At 47.2% G+C, this 22,439-nt stretch overlaps 1 long non-coding RNA gene across 1 annotated transcript; it reads left to right on the plus strand.

The window, feature by feature from the left end:
* The first annotated feature begins 1,952 nt into the window (after positions 1-1,952).
* On the plus strand, positions 1,953-21,399 carry LOC134297420 (uncharacterized). Its single transcript, XR_010004151.1, has 2 exons — positions 1,953-2,482; positions 19,656-21,399. It is a non-coding gene; the product is annotated as an uncharacterized LOC134297420 (long non-coding RNA).
* Positions 21,400-22,439: the final 1,040 nt, after the last annotated feature.

Consider the following 22,439-nt stretch of genomic DNA (forward strand, 5'->3'; position numbering starts at 1 on the left):
ATATCCAATAGAAAAACAATTTCCAAGACTACAAAGGTGCCTGAATGGATGCTAGTAAATGCTTCCCACTAGTGACTAATGTACATATGCCATCAAACCAGGCATGAGATTATATCTAATTTTTTCTCTAATAAAAAAGTTTATAATTGATATTTGTTATTAAAATGAAAGAATGTGCCAATTGTAAGGCCACATGGTTTGAAACTATACTTCCAAGTGATTGTTGTTATCTACACATGATTTCAAATAACTGTGACCACCATACTGTCAAATTAGGTATCTTAGGTATGCCAGCAGACTTTATTTTTAATATATGTTATTCACCCTCCTTCCCTCCCTCCCTCCCTCCCTCCCCCCTCACACACACACACACCCTACCTACCATTTGGTCCAGAACACATTAGTTGCCAGTACTGGCAAAGGTATGGTCATAGTGATGAAACCTTTTAAACACCAACTGGTCAAAACTGAACAAATCACTCCATAGTACCTTTTGGAAAAGTTCTGATATGATATTGGAACTTTTGGCTTCTAGTGGCTGACATTATGAGCAATAAAAATTATGTCATTTAGAAAAGAAGAAAATTATACAATCTGTTCCAGTGTGAGCTATTTTCTGAACCTCCAAATGAACTTGAGTGGTCATCTATATTCTATTTTTAATGTAAAATTGTCCCAGTAGTTTCCATAATATACTGCAGTCTATTTTTCCCCTCTATGTTGGATGCCAAGGAAACTATCAGCAATCCTCCCCTCCTGCTGGTAAATACAAGCTGTTTCAGATGGCTGTAATGATGCAGCAACTACAAGTGGAAATTAAGTAAAAGCATTCCCTTTCCTTTTCAACAATGAGTTTTATTAAAAGTCTCCATTGCAGAGGTAGACAAGGGATGATACTGAGTGCTCATTTTTGTGGCATCAATTATATAATAGATGATATAAATATTTAAGGAAAAAATATTTCTTTTCCAATAGACATTTTCTTTCTTAGACCACAGTTCAGACTGTTAAATCACCTCCCTCCCTCCCTCACTCCCTATCTATATTATCTATATCTATAGGGGTGTGTGCGGGGGGGGGGGGGGGAGTACGTTATAAGACCTGAACATTAAAACCTTTGAGGGTGGATGTATGCAAATGCTCTTATATATATATGACCATTTTCATACTCAAAACAGAAGTCTAGCTTTTAAAATATTAAATACAGTTTATTAACACGTCTAGCTAAAGTGCCAACCCTGCTAGGCAAGGAGAGTAAAGCAAATGGAAATTTGTGAAGACAGTTAACAACAAGGCTTCAAACCTAGTAGAGATGGATGATTCTTAGCTGTGATTAAAAAAAAAGGGACTACAGCCAATACTGACCAGGTTCACACATAACAATAAAATGGAATTTGGGAGACTCATGGCTTTTAATTCACAAGCAGGATGCTCTTGCTCACTAACCAATCACTTCTTTTTGGTTTCTCTTACTGACAGGAGCAGCTAAAGATGATACGAAAGCCAAAGGTCTACATTACATCCAATCCAGAAAGTCTTGCTTTGAAGCTAGGAATCAGAAATAAGCCAAGAATCAGAAAACAAGTATACATTATAGCTTCCGATACAGGCTGGTTAAGTCACCCCAAAAAAACCCACCCTCAGCCAAAAAGAGAAATTGAATACCCCCTTGAAGGAGACCATAATGGATGGGGCTGCATCAGCTTCAGTGGCTCCAATAACATGGGAGCGGTGAAATCAAGCCTATTTAAGGCTGATCCACCCCTCCTTCCTCCTCCTGCTTTTCAGTGCGTGGCCCATCGTAAGGACAGAGTGAGTATAGACTGGTCACATTAAGGCCGGGTAGGATTTTTTTCCCCTCAAGGTCTCTGGGGGGGGGGGGTCATCTACCCCACACTGTTTCAGAGTGGTGTGGTAATTGGCTTAGGTTAGGTCATTTAAATAGGTTTTATTTATTTTGTGACAGATAAATGGTTTATGATATCCTGTTAGGCACCTTCCACCCTCCTTGGTGGGTGAAGTGTGGACTTCCATAGAAGTCTTTTTAAGTTCTGTGGCTCAGGGGCTGTAAATAGTTAGTTTCCCTTGGGGTTGGAATTAGGGTCTTTCACTTTTGTAAAACTTTGAGATTTGGGAACACCTTCAAGACAGCCTTCTACTTTAATTTGGCTGAGTATTGGGGTAGCCCTCAGGATCTTGTTGCTAATACAAGGATGATGGTCAAAGGAGGTGATTTACGGCTACAGCACGAGGATTTTGGAGGAATGGATTTTAATCATATGTTTTATATTTTTATATTGTTTTAATTGTTTTATTGGATTTTCATTGCTGTTTTAATTATGTGTAGGCATTGAATTGTTGCCAATTTGTACGATGCCCTGAGTCCCTTCGGGTGAGAAGGGCGGGATATAAATGTTGTAAATAAAATAAAATAAATAAAAATAAAGGAGGTGACACCTGGCTGAAGAACATTTCCCACTAGGTAGTAGGCTTGCTCAAATAATTCGTTTTCCCCGTTTACCGTTATTGATTCGTTTTTTTCGGATTTTTTGAAGCAATATTGAATCTTGGCTGTCCACACGCCTGGATATCGCGGTTTCGAACCGCGATTGGCCGTTTTCCGTAATGGCGCCTTTTTTTTCGTTTTTAAAAAATGCTTTGTCAAATCATCCAAACTTTTTTAAGTCCACTGGGGCAATCTAGTGTGTTGTTTGCCCCTTGTAGCCAATCAGAGAGCACGTTTAACCAGGGGGAGGGGCTGGTAGGACGTGCTTAATGAAAACAGCGTGCACACGCCTCGTGGCTCAGTCGCACTGGGACTTTTGGAGAGGGTGGAAGGGTAGAGATTCATTGGTGTAGGCAGGCAGGAAACATTGCTGCGTCACAGCATGGCTGTGTGAAGACCAGGACAGGAGAAAAGGTGGGGTGGTCTGTGGCTGAGTTTGGTGGTGTGGGTCTTAGGTCTTTCTATTTGTTTTGTTGTTGCAAACTTGCAAAGGGCTGTCCTGTGGGTGTTTTTCCTGTTCAAAATACAACTCCTTTTGGGAAAAGAAAAGCTTGCCTTTGTGCCTTGCCTTCCTTGTGTGTGTGTCTGCCAGGGACGCTTTGAAAAAGAGTTGCATATCCCATCCTGTTCAAAATACAACTCCTTTTGGGGAAAGAAAAGCCTGCCTTTCTGCCTTGCCTTGTGTGTGTGTCTGCAGGGACGCTTTGAAAAAGAGTTGCATATCCCATCCTGTTCAAAATACAACTCCTTTTGGGGAAAGAAAAGCCTGCCTTTCTGCCTTGCCTTGTGTGTGTGTCTGCAGGGACGCTTTGAAAAAGAGTTGCATATCCCATCCTGTTCAAAATACAACTCCTTTTGGGGAAAGAAAAGCCTGCCTTTCTGCCTTGCCTTGTGTGTGTGTCTGCAGGGGCGCTTTGAAAAAGAGTTGCATATCCCATCCTGTTCAAAATACAACTCCTTTTGGGGAAAGAAAAGCCTGCCTTTCTGCCTTGCCTTGTGTGTGTGTCTGCAGGGACGCTTTGAAAAAGAGTTGCATATCCCATCCTGTTCAAAATACAACTCCTTTTGGGGAAAGAAAAGCCTGCCTTTCTGCCTTGCCTTGTGTGTGTGTGTCTGCAGGGACGCTTTGAAAAAGAGTTGCATATCCCATCCTGTTCAAAATACAACTCCTTTTGGGGAAAGAAAAGCCTGCCTTTCTGCCTTGCCTTGTGTGTGTGTCTGCAGGGGCGCTTTGAAAAAGAGTTGCATATCCCATCCTGTTCAAAATACAACTCCTTTTGGGGAAAGAAAAGCCTGCCTTTCTGCCTTGCCTTGTGTGTGTGTCTGCAGGGACGCTTTGAAAAAGAGTTGCATATCCCATCCTGTTCAAAATACAACTCCTATTGGGGAAAGAAAAGCCTGCCTTTCTGCCTTGCCTTGTGTGTGTGTCTGCAGGGACGCTTTGAAAAAGAGTTGCATATCCCATCCTGTTCAAAATACAACTCCTTTTGGGGAAAGAAAAGCCTGCCTTTCTGCCTTGCCTTGTGTGTGTGTCTGCAGGGACGCTTTGAAAAAGAGTTGCATATCCCATCCTGTTCAAAATACAACTCCTTTTGGGGAAAGAAAAGCCTGCCTTTCTGCCTTGCCTTGTGTGTGTGTCTGCAGGGACGCTTTGAAAAAGAGTTGCATATCCCATCCTGTTCAAAATACAACTCCTTTTGGGGAAAGAAAAGCCTGCCTTTCTGCCTTGCCTTGTGTGTGTGTCTGCAGGGGCGCTTTGAAAAAGAGTTGCATATCCCATCCTGTTCAAAATACAACTCCTTTTGGGGAAAGAAAAGCCTGCCTTTCTGCCTTGCCTTGTGTGTGTGTCTGCAGGGACGCTTTGAAAAAGAGTTGCATATCCCATCCTGTTCAAAATACAACTCCTTTTGGGGAAAGAAAAGCCTGCCTTTCTGCCTTGCCTTGTGTGTGTGTCTGCAGGGACGCTTTGAAAAAGAGTTGCATATCCCATCCTGTTCAAAATACAACTCCTTTTGGGGAAAGAAAAGCCTGCCTTTCTGCCTTGCCTTGTGTGTGTGTCTGCAGGGACGCTTTGAAAAAGAGTTGCATATCCCATCCTGTTCAAAATACAACTCCTTTTGGGGAAAGAAAAGCCTGCCTTTCTGCCTTGCCTTGTGTGTGTGTCTGCAGGGACGCTTTGAAAAAGAGTTGCATATCCCATCCTGTTCAAAATACAACTCCTTTTGGTGAAAGAAAAGCCTGCCTTTCTGCCTTGCCTTGTGTGTGTGTCTGCAGGGGCACTTTGAAAAAGAGTTGCATATCCCATCCTGTTCAAAATACAACTCCTTTTGGGGAAAGAAAAGCCTGCCTTTCTGCCTTGCCTTGTGTGTGTGTCTGCAGGGACGCTTTGAAAAAGAGTTGCATATCCCATCCTGTTCAAAATACAACTCCTTTTGGGGAAAGAAAAGCCTGCCTTTCTGCCTTGCCTTGTGTGTGTGTCTGCAGGGACGCTTTGAAAAAGAGTTGCATATCCCATCCTGTTCAAAATACAACTCCTTTTGGGGAAAGAAAAGCCTGCCTTTCTGCCTTGCCTTGTGTGTGTGTCTGCAGGGGCGCTTTGAAAAAGAGTTGCATATCCCATCCTGTTCAAAATACAACTCCTTTTGGGGAAAGAAAAGGTTCCCTTTGTGGCTTGCCTTGTGTGTGTGTCTGCAGGGACGCTCTGGGAAAGAGTTGCATATCCCATCCTGTTCAAAATACAACTCCTTTTGGGGAAAGAAAAGCCTGCCTTTCTGCCTTGCCTTGTGTGTGTGTCTGCAGGGGCACTTTGAAAAAGAGTTGCATATCCCATCCTGTTCAAAATACAACTCCTTTTGGGGAAAGAAAAGCCTGCCTTTCTGCCTTGCCTTGTGTGTGTGTCTGCAGGGACGCTTTGAAAAAGAGTTGCATATCCCATCCTGTTCAAAATACAACTCCTTTTGGGGAAAGAAAAGGTTCCCTTTGTGGCTTGCCTTGTGTGTGTGTCTGCAGGGACGCTCTGGGAAAGAGTTGCATATCCCATCCTGTTCAAAATACAACTCCTTTTGGGGAAAGAAAAGCCTGCCTTTCTGCCTTGCCTTGTGTGTGTGTCTGCAGGGGCACTTTGAAAAAGAGTTGCATATCCCATCCTGTTCAAAATACAACTCCTTTTGGGGAAAGAAAAGCCTGCCTTTCTGCCTTGCCTTGTGTGTGTGTCTGCAGGGACGCTTTGAAAAAGAGTTGCATATCCCATCCTGTTCAAAATACAACTCCTTTTGGGGAAAGAAAAGCCTGCCTTTCTGCCTTGCCTTGTGTGTGTGTCTGCAGGGGCGCTTTGAAAAAGAGTTGCATATCCCATCCTGTTCAAAATATAACTCCTTTCGGGAAAATAAAAGCTTGCCTTTCTGCCTTGCCTTCCCCTGGGCTACGGGTGTGTGTGTGTCTGCAAGGAACGCTTTGAAAAAGAGTTGCATATCCCATCCTGTTCAAAATACAACTCCTTTTGGGGAAAGAAAAGCTTGCCTTTCTGCCTTGCCTTGTGTGTGTGTCTGCCAGGGACGCTTCCTGATTTTCCCAAGACAACTTTGGGAAAGAGTTGCATATCCCATACTTTCCTGTAGAACTGGAAAGTACAGGTATCCCCTTGTAAATAAATAAAACTAACTAAATGTTATAGACTACGCTTTTGCAACAGTAAATTGGCCAGAATATAACACGTTGCCAATCAAGATTCAACAAATATTTCCCACCAGTAACACAACACCTAACCATCATCCCTTCTGTTACCTGAAAACACTCCCCTTGACATGAAGCGCTCAGCTGTACGCGGGTCTGGGGGAGCAAGTCCTAGTAGTGGTCAAGCCACGGCCAGGACACTGTGGGGGGCCAAAAAAGTTAAGGTGGGTCCCATACGTCTGGAACGCCGAACTATGGGAGTGGGTGGACTTGATGAAGAACCAGGCTGTTCTAATGCAGACAGTTCACAGGCATCCACCCGGAGCCGGCTGTCGCATGGAGCTGAGACAACTGGACGATCATTGGAACATACAGGTGTTGCCGTCGTGGAACTACAGGTGGTGGATAGTGAGGATATAGATAACCCCACCCCTCCACCCGCTACTGACAGTGAGGAGGAGGTAGAGGAGGTACTACCATCAAAACGTAGACTTCCTCATGCTGCTGAAAGGGTGCCCACGACTCCCATCTCTGAGGGCGTCGCCACAGTGGCTGTGGGGAGGCCAAGGTCATTTATTTGGGACCATTTCCATGTCCACTCTCAGAGTTCTACTTTGGCAGTTTGTAGACACTGTGGGGCAAATATCAGCAGAGGCAGAGACACGAGACATCTTGCGACACCGGGGTTGAGCTCTCACATGAAGCGACACCATCCCTCCATTTCGCTGGGAGGGGGAACTGCAAGCCCTTCCAGTGGCAGCCTTAGCACGCAAAGTTCACCAGGTGAAGATAGTGGAAGGCGGACACAGTCCACCATGGAGGATTGGGCCATTCCATTACCCAGAAAGAAAACGGGGGAAACATTGCTCACACCCCAGCAGATAACCCAAACTGTGGGAGAGATGATTGCCCTAGATCACCATCCCTTCCGCCTGGTAGAACAAGAAGGCTTTGTACGCCTTATGAAACGACTGTGCCCCCGCTACAAAATCCCCTCCCGTCACACCTTTTCCAGAAAAGTAATCCCCGGCTTGTACGAGGGCTGTAAGGAACGCATTATCCAGATGTTGCGTAGCGCCATGGGAGGACACATCCATTTTACCTCTGATATTTGGTCAAGCTTGGGAGGAGGCCACTCCTACCTCTCTCTCACGGCACATTGGTGGGAGAAGGAAGGCACTATGGATACATCCCATCGTTGGGCACTCCTCGCATTGGAGGTAGTTGATCGTGATCACAAGGCAGAGACCATCTGCAACTATCTGGAAAACATGATGGGGGAATGGATGCAGTGTAGGCCGGAAGAAATGAGGAGGGGCTTTATGGTGACGGACGCAGGGAAAAATATGATCAAAGCGGTTGAAAGTGCCGGGTTTCAGAATGTGTCCTGCATGGCCCACTTGCTTCACAATACCGTCAAGGAAGGTTTAAAGAGCCAGGAAGAGCAGTCGGGCAGCAACACAAACATCTCCCTGCTGATCGAGCGCTGTAGAAAGATCGCGGGCTACTTCCACCGGAGCATCAAGGCAGCCCGGCAGCTGAGAGACAGGCAGAGCCTTGAAGGCCTCCCGCAGCACAAGCTGCTCCAGGACGTCTCGACTCGGTGGAATTCAACCTTAAAAATGCTCGAACGCATGGTCGAGCAGCAGAAGGCGGTACACGGCATCTCCCTCACTTTGGTTGCGCCTGTTAGCAAGCTTGTTCCAACTAAGCAAGAGTGGGACACCATCTCCCAGCTAGTAGACGTACTAAAGCCATTCAAACATGCCACTGAGACACTTTCGGAATCAAAAGCTCTTCTGAGCCAGGCAGTGCCCATGGTCTTGAGGCTAAGGAGGCACCTAGAAAGGCTTGGGGCCGGTCGAACAATTGACTCCCTGGCTGGACCGCTGACACCGCCGGTCCAGGAGGTGGTGAGGAGGTTGTCCTTTGCTGTACGGAAACGGCTAGAGCCACTTCTTTCCAGCAAGGTCCATATGCTGGCGGCCTTGTGTGATCCACGGCTAAAGTACAACGTCTGCCCAAAAGACTTTACCATGTGGAAGGCCCAACTTGTTGACCTTGTGAGGGAGGTCTTTGCTGCCAGGGTGGAGGAAACGGGCACAGCGGCCCCTCTTCCAGAACTGCCTGTCACCCCAAGCACTAGCGCTAGTGGCGAGACGGAAAGTCCCGCGGAGCCGGTAGGGGGTTGCCGTAGGGATACGGATCTCCAGCCGCGAACAGGAAACGTTTTCTTTGCAGAGACGGTGGCCATACTTGCCTGCTCTGAAGAATCCTCTTTGCTGGCTTCTGCTCAAAAGGTAGACTCGGCCGAATGCTCGGTCAACAGGTACTTTGAGGAGCCTCCGGAGATAATTTCTTGTGATCCATTGTCCTATTGGGCTTCACGCGAACACATGTGGCCGGATCTGTCGCACGTAGCCCGCCAGTTCCTCAGCTGTCCTCCCACCAGCGTCCAGAGCGAAAGGGTCTTCAGCATAGCGGGAGATGTAGTCACGCCCCACCGCAGCTTGCTGGACCCTCAAACAGTTGAGAAACTTGTTTTCCTGAAGGCCAACCTTCCTGTGTTGAATTTCCCAGATTTGGATTTTGAGACCGACTGCTCCTAGAGCAACAGTTCTCCTCCTTTAACCAACTCTGCTTCAGAGTAACTTTGGCCAATTTTTTTGGGCGTCCGGGCGGGGGGGTGGCCCCTTTGGACTCTGTCCAACAACTCTCTCCTCTATCCTACAATGCTTTCCTCTCTCTTTTCCCTTCCTTTCTCCTCTTTTTCATCACTCGACGTTGCCCCACTGACGTTTTTGGGTTCATCCATCTCAAGGGGCCGTTTCACGAATCATGTAATCATGGAATCATAGAAAAGTAGAGTTGGAATAGAACTCATGGGCCATCGAGTTCTCCCCCAAGAAAGACGCAGGAAGTATCATTCAAAGCATCCCCGACAGATGGCCATCGAGCCTATGCTTAAAAGCTTCAAAAGAAGGGGCCTACAACACAGTCCGGGGGAGACAGTTCCACTCCCGAACAACCATCGCGGAGAGAAGTACTATCTTTCATTTGTCCCTGTTGAACTTAATATACTTTTGGCCCATCTCTGTATTCGGAAGTTACAAAACGTTTTCTCTCATGTAATACTGGCTCTGTAGAGGTTGAAGGATATTCTGTGGAAAATTAGACCATAAAAGCCAAGGTAGATAATGCTTCCTCTTTGTGTTCTGTTCGGATTTCATTCAATTCCCTTTTTATTTGGGGGGGGGGGGAAATATTACCATCACGAGCCATGACTGTTTGGTCTTCTACAGATCCTCGCAGCTCCTGTACAGAAAGAGCACTGTTATATTTGATGTGGATACTTCAGATAATCATTTCAGGTGTAGGAATACGCCAGACTCTCACTTTACAGAGGTATACTATCTGTCCATCTGAACCTTTGAGGATGTCTTTATCCACTGGAATTAATACACCTCGACTTGGGACAGAACTTCTCTAAATTGTCATCTTTCAGTGTCCCATTGTCTAGAGCGGGTGTGGTTGCCGCAGTGGTCATGGGACGGCCGCCTTTGGGTCCCCTAGCCCTCTGCCCGCTTACGCGGAGGGTGCCTTTATAACTCGGAGGGGGGAATCATCAAAGACAGTGGTACTCCTCCGCCTTTGCCAGCATTTCTCCAAATGGTTGTCTAGTGTCCCTTCTCCTTTATATGCCGTGGTCTACGCTGTGGTCGTTAAACGGCCGCTTTTGGGTCCCCTCCCCCTTTGACCTGGCACGCAGAGGGTGCCGTTCCCCCTTCAGGACGTGTGCCTTGCGGCTGCTTTAGAAGTTTGGGCGCAGGTTACGCCGAGTGGGAATTGCCTTTTGCTGGCTTGTTGGGAAAACGATAGAAGAGGTACACGGCCTTCCCCTTGGGTGGTGGGGTGTTGCTGTGGGTAGAGGCTTAAATCGCAAAAACAAAAAACTTTGTGGGAGGGCCGTGCCGAATTCTCCGGGATGCATGCCGGCCAACTGTGGCCGGCTGTCTCAGGGTGGGGTCTTTGCTGCCCTTTGTTTTTTCCCCTTACTTTTCTTTTCTTTTTGCTGCCTCTCGGACTACGTGACGCCAGACTCTAGAGGTATATGCCCTTCCCCCTTCAGGGCGTGTTCCTTTGCGGCTGCTTGCAATGTGTGGGCGCAGGTTACCCAGAGTGGGAACTGCCTTTTGCTGGCTTGTTGGCAGGACGATAGAAGAGGTACACGGCCTTCCCCTGGGGTGGTGGAGTGTTGCTGTGGGTAGAGGTTTAAGTCACAAAAACAAAAAACTTTGTGGGAGGGCCGTGCCGAATTCTCCGGGATGCATGCCGGTCAACTGTGGCCGGCTGGCTCAGGGTGGGGTCTTTGCTGCCCTTTGTTTTTTTCCCTTACTTTTCTTTTATTTTTGCTGCCTCTCGGACTACGTGACTCCAGACTCTAGAGGTATATGCCCTTCCCCCTTCAGGGCGTGTTCCTTTGCGGCTGCTTGCAATGTGTGGGCGCAGGTTACCCAGAGTGGGAACTGCCTTTTGCTGGCTTGTTGGCAGGACGATAGAAGAGGTACACGGCCTTCCCCTGGGGTGGTGGAGTGTTGCTGTGGGTAGAGGTTTAAGTCGGAAAAACAAAAAACTTTGTGGGAGGGCCGTGCCGAATTCTCCGGGATGCATGCCGGCCAACTGTGGCCGGCTGGCACAGGGTGGGGTCTTTGCTGCCCTTTGTTTTTTTCCCTTACTTTTCTTTTCTTTTTGCTGCCTCTCGGACTATGTGACGCCAGACTCTAGAGGTATATGCCCTTCCCCCTTCAGGGCGTGTTCCTTTGCGGCTGCTTGCAATGTGTGGGCGCAGGTTACCCAGAGTGGGAACTGCCTTTTGCTGGCTTGTTGGCAGGACGATAGAAGAGGTACACGGCCTTCCCCTGGGGTGGTGGAGTGTTGCTGTGGGTAGAGGCTTAAGTCGCAAAAACAAAAAACTTTGTGGGAGGGCCGTGCCGAATTCTCCGGGATGCATGCCGGCCAACTGTGGCCGGCTGGCACAGGGTGGGGTCTTTGCTGCCCTTTGTTTTTTTCCCTTACTTTTCTTTTCTTTTTGCTGCCTCTCGGACTACGTGACGCCAGAGTCTAGAGGTATATGCAATTCCCCCTTCAGGGCGTGTTCCTTTGCGGCTGCTTGCAATGTGTGGGCGCAGGTTACCCAGAGTGGGAACTGCCTTTTGCTGGCCTTTGGGTAAAACGATAGAAGAGGGTGGAACGATTCAAAGTCTCCCATCACCCTGAGAGGCTGTGATTGACGCTATTGCTGCGGAACGGCCGCCTTTGGTTCCCCTTGCCCACTGTCCGCGCACACGGACGTTGCCGATTGCCCGTCAGGGCGTGTGCCTTTGCGGCTGCTTTCAAGGTGTTGGCAGAACGTTTCGCCGAGTGGTAAATGTTTTTTGCTGGCCTGTGGGTAAAACAATAGAAGAGGGTGGAATGATCAAAGACAGTGGTACAGTCTCCCATCACCCTGAGAGGTTGTGATTGACGCTGTTGCTGCGGAAAGGCCGCCTTTGGTTCCCCTTGCCCACTGTCCGCGCACACGGACGTTGCCGATTGCCCGTCAGGGCGTGTGCCTTTGCGGCTGCTTTCAAGGAGTGGGCGCAAGTTCCGTCTCGTGGAAACTGTTTCTTGCTGGTCTGTTGGTAATAACGAGGGTGGAGTGATCACAGACTGTGGGACAGTGTCCCATTCACCTTAAAAGGAAGTGTACTCAACGATGTGGCGGCAGAACGGCCGCCTTTGGTTCCCCTTGCCCACTGTCCGCGCACACGGACGTTGCCGATTGCCCGTCAGGGCGTGTGCCTTTGCGGCTGCTTTCAAGGAGTGGGCGCAAGTTCCGTCTCGTGGAAACTGTTTCTTGCTGTTCCCCTCGCCCTCTGGCCGCGCACGCGGAATCACTGAAAGAAGTGGGACACCTTGGCCTTTACCACTTCTCAAAATTGTCTTCTTTTACTGTACCATTGCCTTGTGCGGGTGTAGTCGAGAGCATGTGATGATAATCTTACGCAGAGTAAGAAGTAGAGAATCAATCCACTCAGAATCTCTTTTGCTATTAAAAACAATTACTTAATAATGCCTTCATGTTTCCTTTGGAATCCACATTTCTGCTTTGTTTCTACTTTGAATTACTTTCTACTACATTACACACTATATCTTTCATAATTGTACTTCCTCAAGTTTACTTAAACTGTATGTATACCAACCAACTGAAGTCATTTCCCTCTATCCAGGTCATCAGCAGGAGAACTTTAATAACCCCTGAAGAACACACTAGTCTTACCTGCAGTGGAACTGCATGGAAACATGTGCCTAACATCAGAGCCTTAAAACCTTCCCCCTCCAAAAAGCATTATAGGTCTGTGTGGTCGTTTGTAGCCTATTTAAGAATAGCTTGACAGGCCAATAGTATTTCGCACTGTATAGTTTTTTAACTGTCAAACTACCTCCTCTTCAGTCCTCGGACTCGAGCCGTGTTTTTACACCACTGTTTTTTAAGCTGGTAATGCTGTATGCTGACTGTGACTTCAGTTATATCTTATGTCTTATTGACCCAACATGAACACAGAAGAGTCTCACTGATCAAAGCCAAACGGGCCTACCACTGCTGAAATAAGCAGATTTCTTGGATTGGACTTGTTGAAGAAAAGCATATAACACATCATATCAGGTTATTATTATCCAAATAAAGCACCATAAATGCATGTTATACAACCAAGGAGACATAAGAAGTCGTTCTATATGCTGAAATGATATGTTGCTATTGCTTACTTTATGAATTTAGCTTCAAAATATCACAATACAATGGAATCATTGACTACAGAAATGGCTAGATTTTTCCAGAGGCTAGACGGTTTGCTGTTATGGAGTGTATCTTTGTGTCATGGGTTGTGGTGTGTGGGCGTGGGGCCGGCCAACGGTGGCCGGCCCCCCGGGTCTGATGGGCTTGGGCCCACATTTTGAAAGCAGACGTGAAGAAAGCATGCCCTTCCCCCTCTGGGTTCAGCGGTGTGGGCGTGGGGCCGGCCAACGGTGGCCGGCCCCCCGGGTCTGAGGGGCTTGGGCCCACATTTTGCAAGCAGACGTGAAGAAAGCATGCCCTTCCCCCTGTGGGTCCAGCGGTGTGGGCGTGGGGCCGGCCAACGGTGGCCGGCCCCCCGGGTCTGAGGGGCTTGGGCCCACATTTTGCAAGCAGACGTGAAGAAAGCCTGCCCTTCCCCGTGGGTTGCGGCGTGTGGGCGTGGGGCCGGCCAACGGTGGCCGGCCCCCCGGGTCTGAGGGGCTTGGGCCCACATTTTGCAAGCAGACGTGAAGAAAGCCTGCCCTTCCCCGTGGGTTGCGGCGTGTGGGCGTGGGGCCGGCCAACGGTGGCCGGCCCCCCGGGTCTGAGGGGCTTGGGCCCACATTTTGCAAGCAGACGTGAAGAAAGCCTGCCCTTCCCCGTGGGTTGCGGCGTGTGGGCGTGGGGCCGGCCAACGGTGGCCGGCCCCCCGGGTCTGAGGGGCTTGGGCCCACATTTCCTTCTTTTTGGTCTTCTCTCTCTTTCTCTGGGAAGGGTGCCGGCCAACGGTGGCCGGCCTAGTATTTTAAAGTGTGGGCCTTTTTGGCGGTGGCTTTTTCTGTCTTTTCTTAGGTCTTTGCTGCCTCTCGGCCTACGTGGCCGAGTTTCCCCGATGTACCGCCTCTCTCTTCTCTCGCCGGCTGTCGTTCTTTAGCCCTTTATGCTATTTTGCACAGAAGCCTCCTTTGGGGCGGTGTCCTCTGGTTTTTTTTCTCTCTCTCTCTCTCTCTCAGGGATGCGTGCCGGCAAACAGTGGCCGGCCCGGCTTAATGTATGGGCCTTGTCGCCTGTGGCTTTTTTCTTTCTTTTCTTTTCTTTTCTTTTCTTTTTGCTGCCTCTCGGCCTATGTGGCCGAGTTTCCCCCGATGCACCGCCTCTCTCTTCTCTCTCGGCTGTCGTTCTTTAGCCCTTTATGCGAGTTTGCACCGAAGCCTCCTTTGGGGCGACGGCCCCTCTTTCTTCCTGTCTGGGAATCGTGCCGGCCAACGGTGGCCGGCCTAGTATTTTATAGTGTGGGCCTTTTTGGCGGTGGCTTTTTCTGTCTTTTCTTTGGTCTTTGCTGCCTCTCGGCCTACGTGGCCGAGTTTCCCCGATGTACCGCCTCTCTCTTCTCTCGCCGGCTGTCGTTCTTTAGCCCTTTATGCGAGTTTGCACCGAAGCCTCCTTTGGGGCGACGGCCCCTCTTTCTTCCTGTCTGGGAATCGTGCCGGCCAACGGTGGCCGGCCTAGTATTTTATAGTGTGGGCCTTTTTGGCGGTGGCTTTTTCTGTCTTTTCTTTGGTCTTTGCTGCCTCTCGGCCTACGTGGCCGAGTTTCCCCGATGTACCGCCTCTCTCTTCTCTCGCCGGCTGTCGTTCTTTAGCCCTTTATGCTATTTTGCACAGAAGCCTCCTTTGGGGCGGTGTCCTCTGGTTTTTTTTCTCTCTCTCTCTCTCTCTCAGGGATGCGTGCCGGCAAACAGTGGCCGGCCCGGCTTAATGTATGGGCCTTGTCGCCTGTGGCTTTTTTCTTTCTTTTCTTTTCTTTTCTTTTCTTTTTGCTGCCTCTCGGCCTACGTGGTCGGGTTTCCCACGATGCACCGCCTCTCTCTTCTCTCGCCGGCTGTCGTTCTTTACCCCTTTATGCGATTTTGCACAGAAGCCTCCTTTGGGGCGGCGGCCCCTCTTTCTTCCTCACAGGGAAGCGTGCCGGCCAACGGTGGCACGCCTAGTATTTCAACGTGTGGGCCTTGTCGGCCTACGTGGTCGACGTGTTTCCCACGATGCACCGCCTCTGTCTTCTCTCGCGGCTGTCGTTCTTTACCCCTTGGTGCAATCTTGCACAGAACCCTTCTTTGGGGCGGCGGCCTCTATTTCTTCCACTCAGGGAAGCTTGCCGGCCAACGATGGCCGGCCTAGTATTTCAGTGTGTGGGCCTAGCCGGATGTGGCTTATTCTTTCTTTTCTTTTATTTTCATGAAATCAGCGGGGGAGGATGGGCGGGTTGTGTTTCCACAGAACACCACTCAAAGAAACAGTTAGCGGTATCCTATACTGTTCTAAATTGCTCGACAACATAATGATAGAATCATAGAAACATGGCACCAAACATCATATAATCATAAAGCTAGAAGAGACCATCCAGTCCAACGCCATTCTGCCATGCAAAAACAATATACAGTAGAGTCTCACTCATCCAACACTCGCTTATCCAATGTTCTGGATTATCCAACTTATTTTTGTAGTCAATGTTTTCAATATATTGTGATATTTTGTTGCTAAATTCGTAATTAATACGTAATATTACTGCGTATTGAACTACCTTTTCTGTCTAATTTGCTGTTAAACAAGATTTTTTGGGGCTTAATTTGTAAAATAACCTAATTTGCTGTTCAAAAGGCTTTTCCTTAATGTCTCCTTATCATCCAACATATTTGCTTATCCAACGTTCTGCTGGCCCGTTAATGTTGGATAAGCGAGACTCTACTGTATCCAGAAATATCTGGTGCTGTAACCGATATATCATTTACCGTCCCGGAATACTAGCCAGATGGCCCATGAATGGTCACAAAAGTCATAGAAATATGGTCACAGAAGTCATGGAATAATAGAAACATGGTCCCTAAAGTCATAGACTCAAAGAACCAAGTAACAGAATCATCCAAAAAGTCCTAGAATCCTAAAATGATAGAATCATAGAGTCATGGCGCCAAACATCATAGAATCATAAAGGTAGAAGAGACCATCCAGTCCAATGCTATTCTGCCATGCAAAAGCAATATAACACTCTTGCAGGCTTCATCATTACTGGATCCGTCCTTCAGGACTTTTGCAAACGTTGGATGTGCAATGTTGCTATTTCATCCAAGGCAGAAATTCAACTCATTCTTGGATGGACAAACAGAACCACAACTGCTAACGTTCCCTTAAGGCAGTGTTTCTCAACCTGTGGATCTCCAGGTGTTTTTACCTACAGGTCCCAGAAATCCCAGCCATTTTACCAGCTGTTAGGATTTCTGGGAGTTGAAGGCCAAAACATCTGGGGACCCACAAGTCGAGAACCACTGCCTCAAGGGAGAAACTGTGGCATTACCTCCGAAGTTAAAAAATTGGAAAAACCAAACTCTTCCTTGAAAAGCTGTGATTGTCTAGACATGTGGGGGTTAAATCTAGGGCAAAGGAGGGTAAAAATAGATGGGAGGGTCCAATGTGAAAGGTTTGGAACCCCTCCCCTTATATATAAAACAAAGACTCCGCCTCCAATATGTGGCATTCAGTGTGTGTCCACACCAGGGTAGAATTGGCACCATGCTCTCCAGATCAGCCATGCACGTGCCACATTATGCCCCTTCCATGTTCAGGGAGTTTGACAGATGGAAGGGCTATCTGAGCCTTGCGAAAGTGGTTACGGAGATCATCGCGGAACGCAAGAAGGTCCCATTTCCATCTCAGAGTTGGGACACAATGGAGTACGACATGCAGCTAGTCCTCAACGAGGACAACTTTGAAACAGCATCACAATGGGTTAATGGAAGCAGTTCCAGCAGCAAGAGCTCCAAAGGTAGTGCCAATGGCCAGGCTTCCCAAAACAAGGAGATTTGCAATTTCTGCAAACACAACGGGGAATCCAAGCAGGTCTATTCGTCCCACCGGCTGAAGGGGATGGACGGCACCGTGGAGTGCCCCATCTTGCGCAAATACACCTGTCCGCTCTGCGGTGCCACGGGCGAAAAGGCCCATACTTTAAAATACTGCCCACTGAGCCAAGGGAAGAGGTCGCTGTATCGCAAGTGCGGACGTAACTCGGCTGGACGCAAGGTGAGGAGATAAGAAGATCAGGAGAAGACCGAAGCATTTATTCTTAGTTTTAGTTTGACTTTGTAAAAGAACAACATTTGATTTCGAGCATCATTAACACTCTTTACATTTCCTCCCACTTTGTTTCAGGTTTGGAGAATGGAAGCCCAATTCTCTTAGACTACATTTGTGAGTCCAGAAATGTTTTTTTATGTATATTGTTGCCTTCTTTCACATTTGTTGTACCTAGGTTAATTATATTGTGTTTCTTTTAGATGTGTCAGTTGCCTAGTGTGATGATTCATGGGCCCTGCAGTCCTATTCCTGACAGTATTGTGGCAGATGAGGAGGAAAATATGGAGTTTTCCCCAGATTTCCGGTCGGAGTCAGAGCCTTGGCAGCTGCCTGAAGTTCTAGTCCAAGAACCAATTAAACCTGACCTTGGTGGGAACTCTCCCCCTTATGGGAGAAAACAGGCTTACACGACTGATAGAGGATCGAGAGAAAAATTTAGAAGTAGTGCTCGCCTTGCTGCCAAATATGCCACTGATTAGAAGTATTTCCCCTGAGAAAATACGGGGAGTCTTGCACCTGCAAGCTGGTTTCCTTCGCTCCCTGTTCTCTAGGGAAAGTGATTGTTGTTTGGGGAAACGAGACCCAATATAGGGAAATTGCGCGAAGGATTCCTTGCGGAGTCAATTCGTCAGCTCCTGGAGAGAGGTCATGTGTGTGTGGACTTCGAATCCTGTTCCTTGCCTCCTGAATCTAGTTCCAAGCCTTGTCCTCGTCTCACGGATTTACCACAGATCTTGTTCCATGCTTCAAGTTGCTTTGCCTTTAGCCACAGCTCCAGCCACGTTCCAAGTAACTTTCAGCCTTGTGTCAAGCTTCATTGGATTCAAGACTTTTTCTGTTTTCCCAACGCTTTGCTTGGCAAAGCGTGTGTTGCGGTTATTGGATTATAATCTTTGGACTCTAATATTTCATATTGGACAATAATCTGCTGGACTATATTTGGCCTCATTTGAAAGGTCTGCTTCTGAACTTTATTCTACACTTGTTTTTATTGACTTTATATATTCCTTTAATAAAGATATTAGATAGAATCTGGCCTCAGTGTATGGTTATTGGTGCCCAGCAGCCTAGATCCTGACACCTTGTATCATGCTTTTTTATACATATAATCATGTTTTTTACATATGTAATATCACGTTCCTTTGACATATGTAATTGCCTTATATCATATTTTATATTGTGTTTTATATATGCAGTTACTTTACATGTTTCTTTTATGTATGGATGTATAATTTTTACATGTTTAATTATATTATTTGCAACTATAATTGCCTAATATCATGCTTCTTTTATATATGCAATGACATCATGTTTATTTAACGTATATAAGTGCCTTATATCATGTCCGGGTTATCATGTGTGTCTCCAGAGGGATGCAGCCCTATCCTTTGCAGGGAAAATATAGAAATATCTTCTAAATGGCTACTGTCTAGAATTTTGTTTTGTAAAGAAAGGAAAAGTTTATATGCTATTGGAAAGAAAGATACTATTTTATGTTTAAATTTTGGAAAGGAATAGAATTGGTTATTATTACTGTGGTCTAACCTTCAATTGTTTGCAAGTTGTTCTAAAGTTTGGATCGTAGAGTTTAATAAACAGAGTTTATGGTTTTGGCATCAAAACTGTTCATGTTGTGCTTAAATGGGATTGAATTTTCTTTAATTTGTGGCCCATAATAGGCTGGTTATAAGCCTGATCTGGAAGGCAGCCAAGGCAAAGACCATTGAGCTGCTGAACTTGCAGACTGAAAGGTCCCAGGTTCAAATCCCGGGAGCAGAGTGAGCGCCCGCTGTTAGCTCCAGCTTCTGCCAACCTAGCAGCTTGAAAACATGCCAATGTGAGTAGATGAATAGGTACCGCTGTGGCGGGAAGGTAATGGCACTCCATGTAGTCATGCCGACCACATGACCTTGGAGGTGTCTATGGACAACACTGGCTCTTGGGGTTAGAAATGGAGGTGAGCACAACCCCCAGAGTCAGACATGACTGAACTTAACGTCAAGGGATACCTTTACACACACACACATGCAGGGACTACACCAATTTAACAAAGTTTCAGCCACAAAAACAAAGTTTCTAAAGTAGAGCAATGACTTTCACAGTAAAGACAACCCAATTTAACAGGAAATAAGACTTTCAAACCAGGAACAGATTTCTGCAATTATTAAAAAATGGTTCATTATAAAAGCTATGAAAATTTGCCAAAAATCAGAGGATAAGGGAAACGTTCCACATTTTGGTGAGCTATCAGTGTTAAATGTGTTCTACCACTGTACCAAGTTTGAAGAAGATCACTCAAAAAATGAGGGCGGGAGAGCCCCCTAAGTCCCCCCCCCTTCGGGCTGTTTTTGGGCCACCGCGCATGCGCGTCCGCCATTAACGAATTAATTTAGAAAATAACGAATTTTCGTTAATTTCGAAAAATTTTGGGGGCAAAATTCGTTATTAGCAACAAAAACGAAAAACTGCCCCCTCTAGTTTTGAAACGAGTTTAGAATCAAATTTTTCATGGATCGATCAAGCCTACTAGGTAGCAAAGTGTTTATTGTTGGCAGATCCTTTTCCTTGACAGGTTAACTCATTTCTATGGGTATTCCAGAAGTTAGAGTCAATACATTAATAGGTCACGTAAATGGCCCTTTATCTCTATGTTTTGTATCTGGTCTCTTTATTTCGGGGTGCAGGTTCCCATACCAGCTTGAATGCAAGGCTAAGCTTTTCCTTCCTGGATAGTTTGGAGCTCTTTTAGTAACTCACTAGCTGTGCCCGGCCATGCGTTGCTGTGGCGTTGTCTGGTGGTGTTGGTGAGAACTTGTTGATGTAGTGGTGGTATTGAATGTCTGTTGTATGGTTGTCTTTAGGGGCCGGGCTGTGGCGCAGCTGTTGAGCAGCTGCCTTAAATCACTCTGACCATGAGGTCATGAGTTCGAGGCCAGCCCGTGGCGGGGTGAGCACCCGTCAATTAAAAATATAGCCCCTGCTCGTTGCTGAGGGTTTTCTGAAGTTCTTGACCAAAAGTTTGTTATTATATTTATACACAGTAACATCCAGAAAGTTGAAATGTGACAGGTTGAGATGACTGGTAAACTTGATAGACGTATGTATAGTGTTAATCCAATTAGAAAATCCTACTGCAGCCTCAATTGTTTTAAATACCATGAATATGTCATCAATAAATCGGCCATAGTATATTATATTGGCATAGTACATATTTAAAGATGGGTTTAGCAATATAGTACTTCCTAAATTTGCCATGAATAAATTGGCAATGGAGGGGGCCAACGGACTTCCCATAGCCACACCGAAGACCTGAAAGCAGAATTGATTTTGAAAACGGAAATAATTTTTCTCGAGTACTATGTCTAACAGGTCCGTCAAGAAATGTGTGGGTGGTTGCAACTTTGTTCTACTACGAAGGATATTCTCAATGATGGCACGAGTCTCATCTAATGGAATGTTAGTGTGATGACTCATGGGCCTTGTAGTCCTGTTCCTAGTACTATTGTGGCAGATGAAGAGGAAAACATGGGATTTTCACCGGTTCAGCAAGAGCCGGAGCCTCTTCACCTGCAGGATGTTGATGTTTGCCCACAAGAATTCAGCCAAACAGGCCTTGGGCAGAACTCCCCCCCGTTTTCCAGGAGGGAAAATTATTCTAAAGATAGGGGAGCCAGGGAGGCTAATCGCAGAAGCCTGAGAATCGCTGCCAAACAAATGGCTGATTAGGTCTGCTTCCCTTGAGAAATTCTAAGGAGTCATGCATCTGGACAGAGTTGGGTTTCGCTTCTCGTTCTCTAGGGAAAGAGTTCTGTTGGCGGGAAAACGAGACCCAATATAGGTGTTTGGCGCGAGGAATACTTTGCGGAGTCAATTGATCAGCTTGAGGAGAGAGATCGTGTGTGGACTTTGTAATCCCAGTTCCTTGCTTCCCGGATCAAGCTTCAAGCCTAGCCTTGTCTCACGTTTTACCACGGACTCTGTTTCAAGCTTCATGTTCGTCTTGCCTTCAGTCAAGGATCTAGTCGAGAATCAAGTTTATTTCCAGCCTTGTTGTCAAGCTTCATTGGACTTTAAGACTCTGTTATTTCCCCACACTATTGCTTGGCAAAGTGTGTGTTTCGGTCAAGTGGATTAAAACTTTGAACTCTAATATCTTATATTGGACAATACATTTCTGGACTATATTTGACCTTATCTGAAAGGTCTGCTTCTGAACTATATTCTTCACTTGTTTTTATTGATTTTATATATTTCTTTAATAAAGATATTAGATAGAGACTGGCCTCTGTGTAAGGTTATTGGTGCTCTGCAGCCAGGATCCCGACAGTTTGACTCCGCCACCTTAAGCACCAAACAACCTAAGGCCAGAATGTCTACAGGAACCGGAGTGGAGGCTCAACCAGCCAGTTACACCATTTCCCAAGATGAATTCAATCGAATCCGAGACACACTCCGAACGCAGGAGGGAGAAATACGGGGCTTGAAGGAACGCGGAGCCCGTCTCCCTGCCCTAGCGCTACCAACCAAGTTTTCTGGAGAAGCCTCCAAGGTTCATGTTTTCCGTCGCCAGTGCCAGGCGTATTTAGAAGCCCGCCAAGCCGAGTTTTCCCAAGAAGATGTCAAAGTGGTGTGGATCTACAGTCTCCTTGATGGGCCTGCAGCCACTTGGGCGACGGCGCTATATGATGCGGGTTCCACGCATCTAAGTACCGCGCAAAATTTCTTGAACCACCTTAGAAAGACCTGGGGGATCGAGGACGACGAGGAGGCGGCCGGCCATAAACTCCGGCGTCTCTTCCAAGGGGACAGGCCGTTGTCCCGGTACATAGCCGAGTTCTGGGTGCTGGCTCAGAGCACCGGCTGGAACGATATAGCCCTTAGAGGACAGTTTCGCGAGGGCCTCAACATCGAGATGCAGGAAGAAATCTCTAAGGTGGATCCCCCAGGGACTCTTGAGAGACTCATCAACCAGTGTTTATGAGCCGAAGTCCTGCTTGCCAACAAAAAACAGTGGCTCCGAGGCCAGAGTGGAAGAGCCGGAGTGAAACCTCCCGCTTCCGCCAGTGTTCAACCACGTCCAGTTTGGAGATCCCCACCGCCAGCCCCAAACCCCATGGGAAGCGAGGAGGAGCTGATGCAGTTGGGCAATGTGCGCCCCCGACTAGATGTTGCCGAAAAGGCCCGCTGCCAACGTTTGAATCTGTGTTGGTACTGCGGGAATGGGGGCCACTTCGCCAGAGAATGTCCTGCCAAAAGGAAGCCCGCCGCCCGCCTGGCGGCGGCGTCCTCCGCGGAGGTGGAGGCGGCTGGAGCA

The sequence above is a fragment of the Anolis carolinensis genome, chromosome 3, assembly GCF_035594765.1.
Source record: "Anolis carolinensis isolate JA03-04 chromosome 3, rAnoCar3.1.pri, whole genome shotgun sequence".
Lineage (NCBI taxonomy): Eukaryota > Metazoa > Chordata > Lepidosauria > Squamata > Dactyloidae > Anolis > Anolis carolinensis.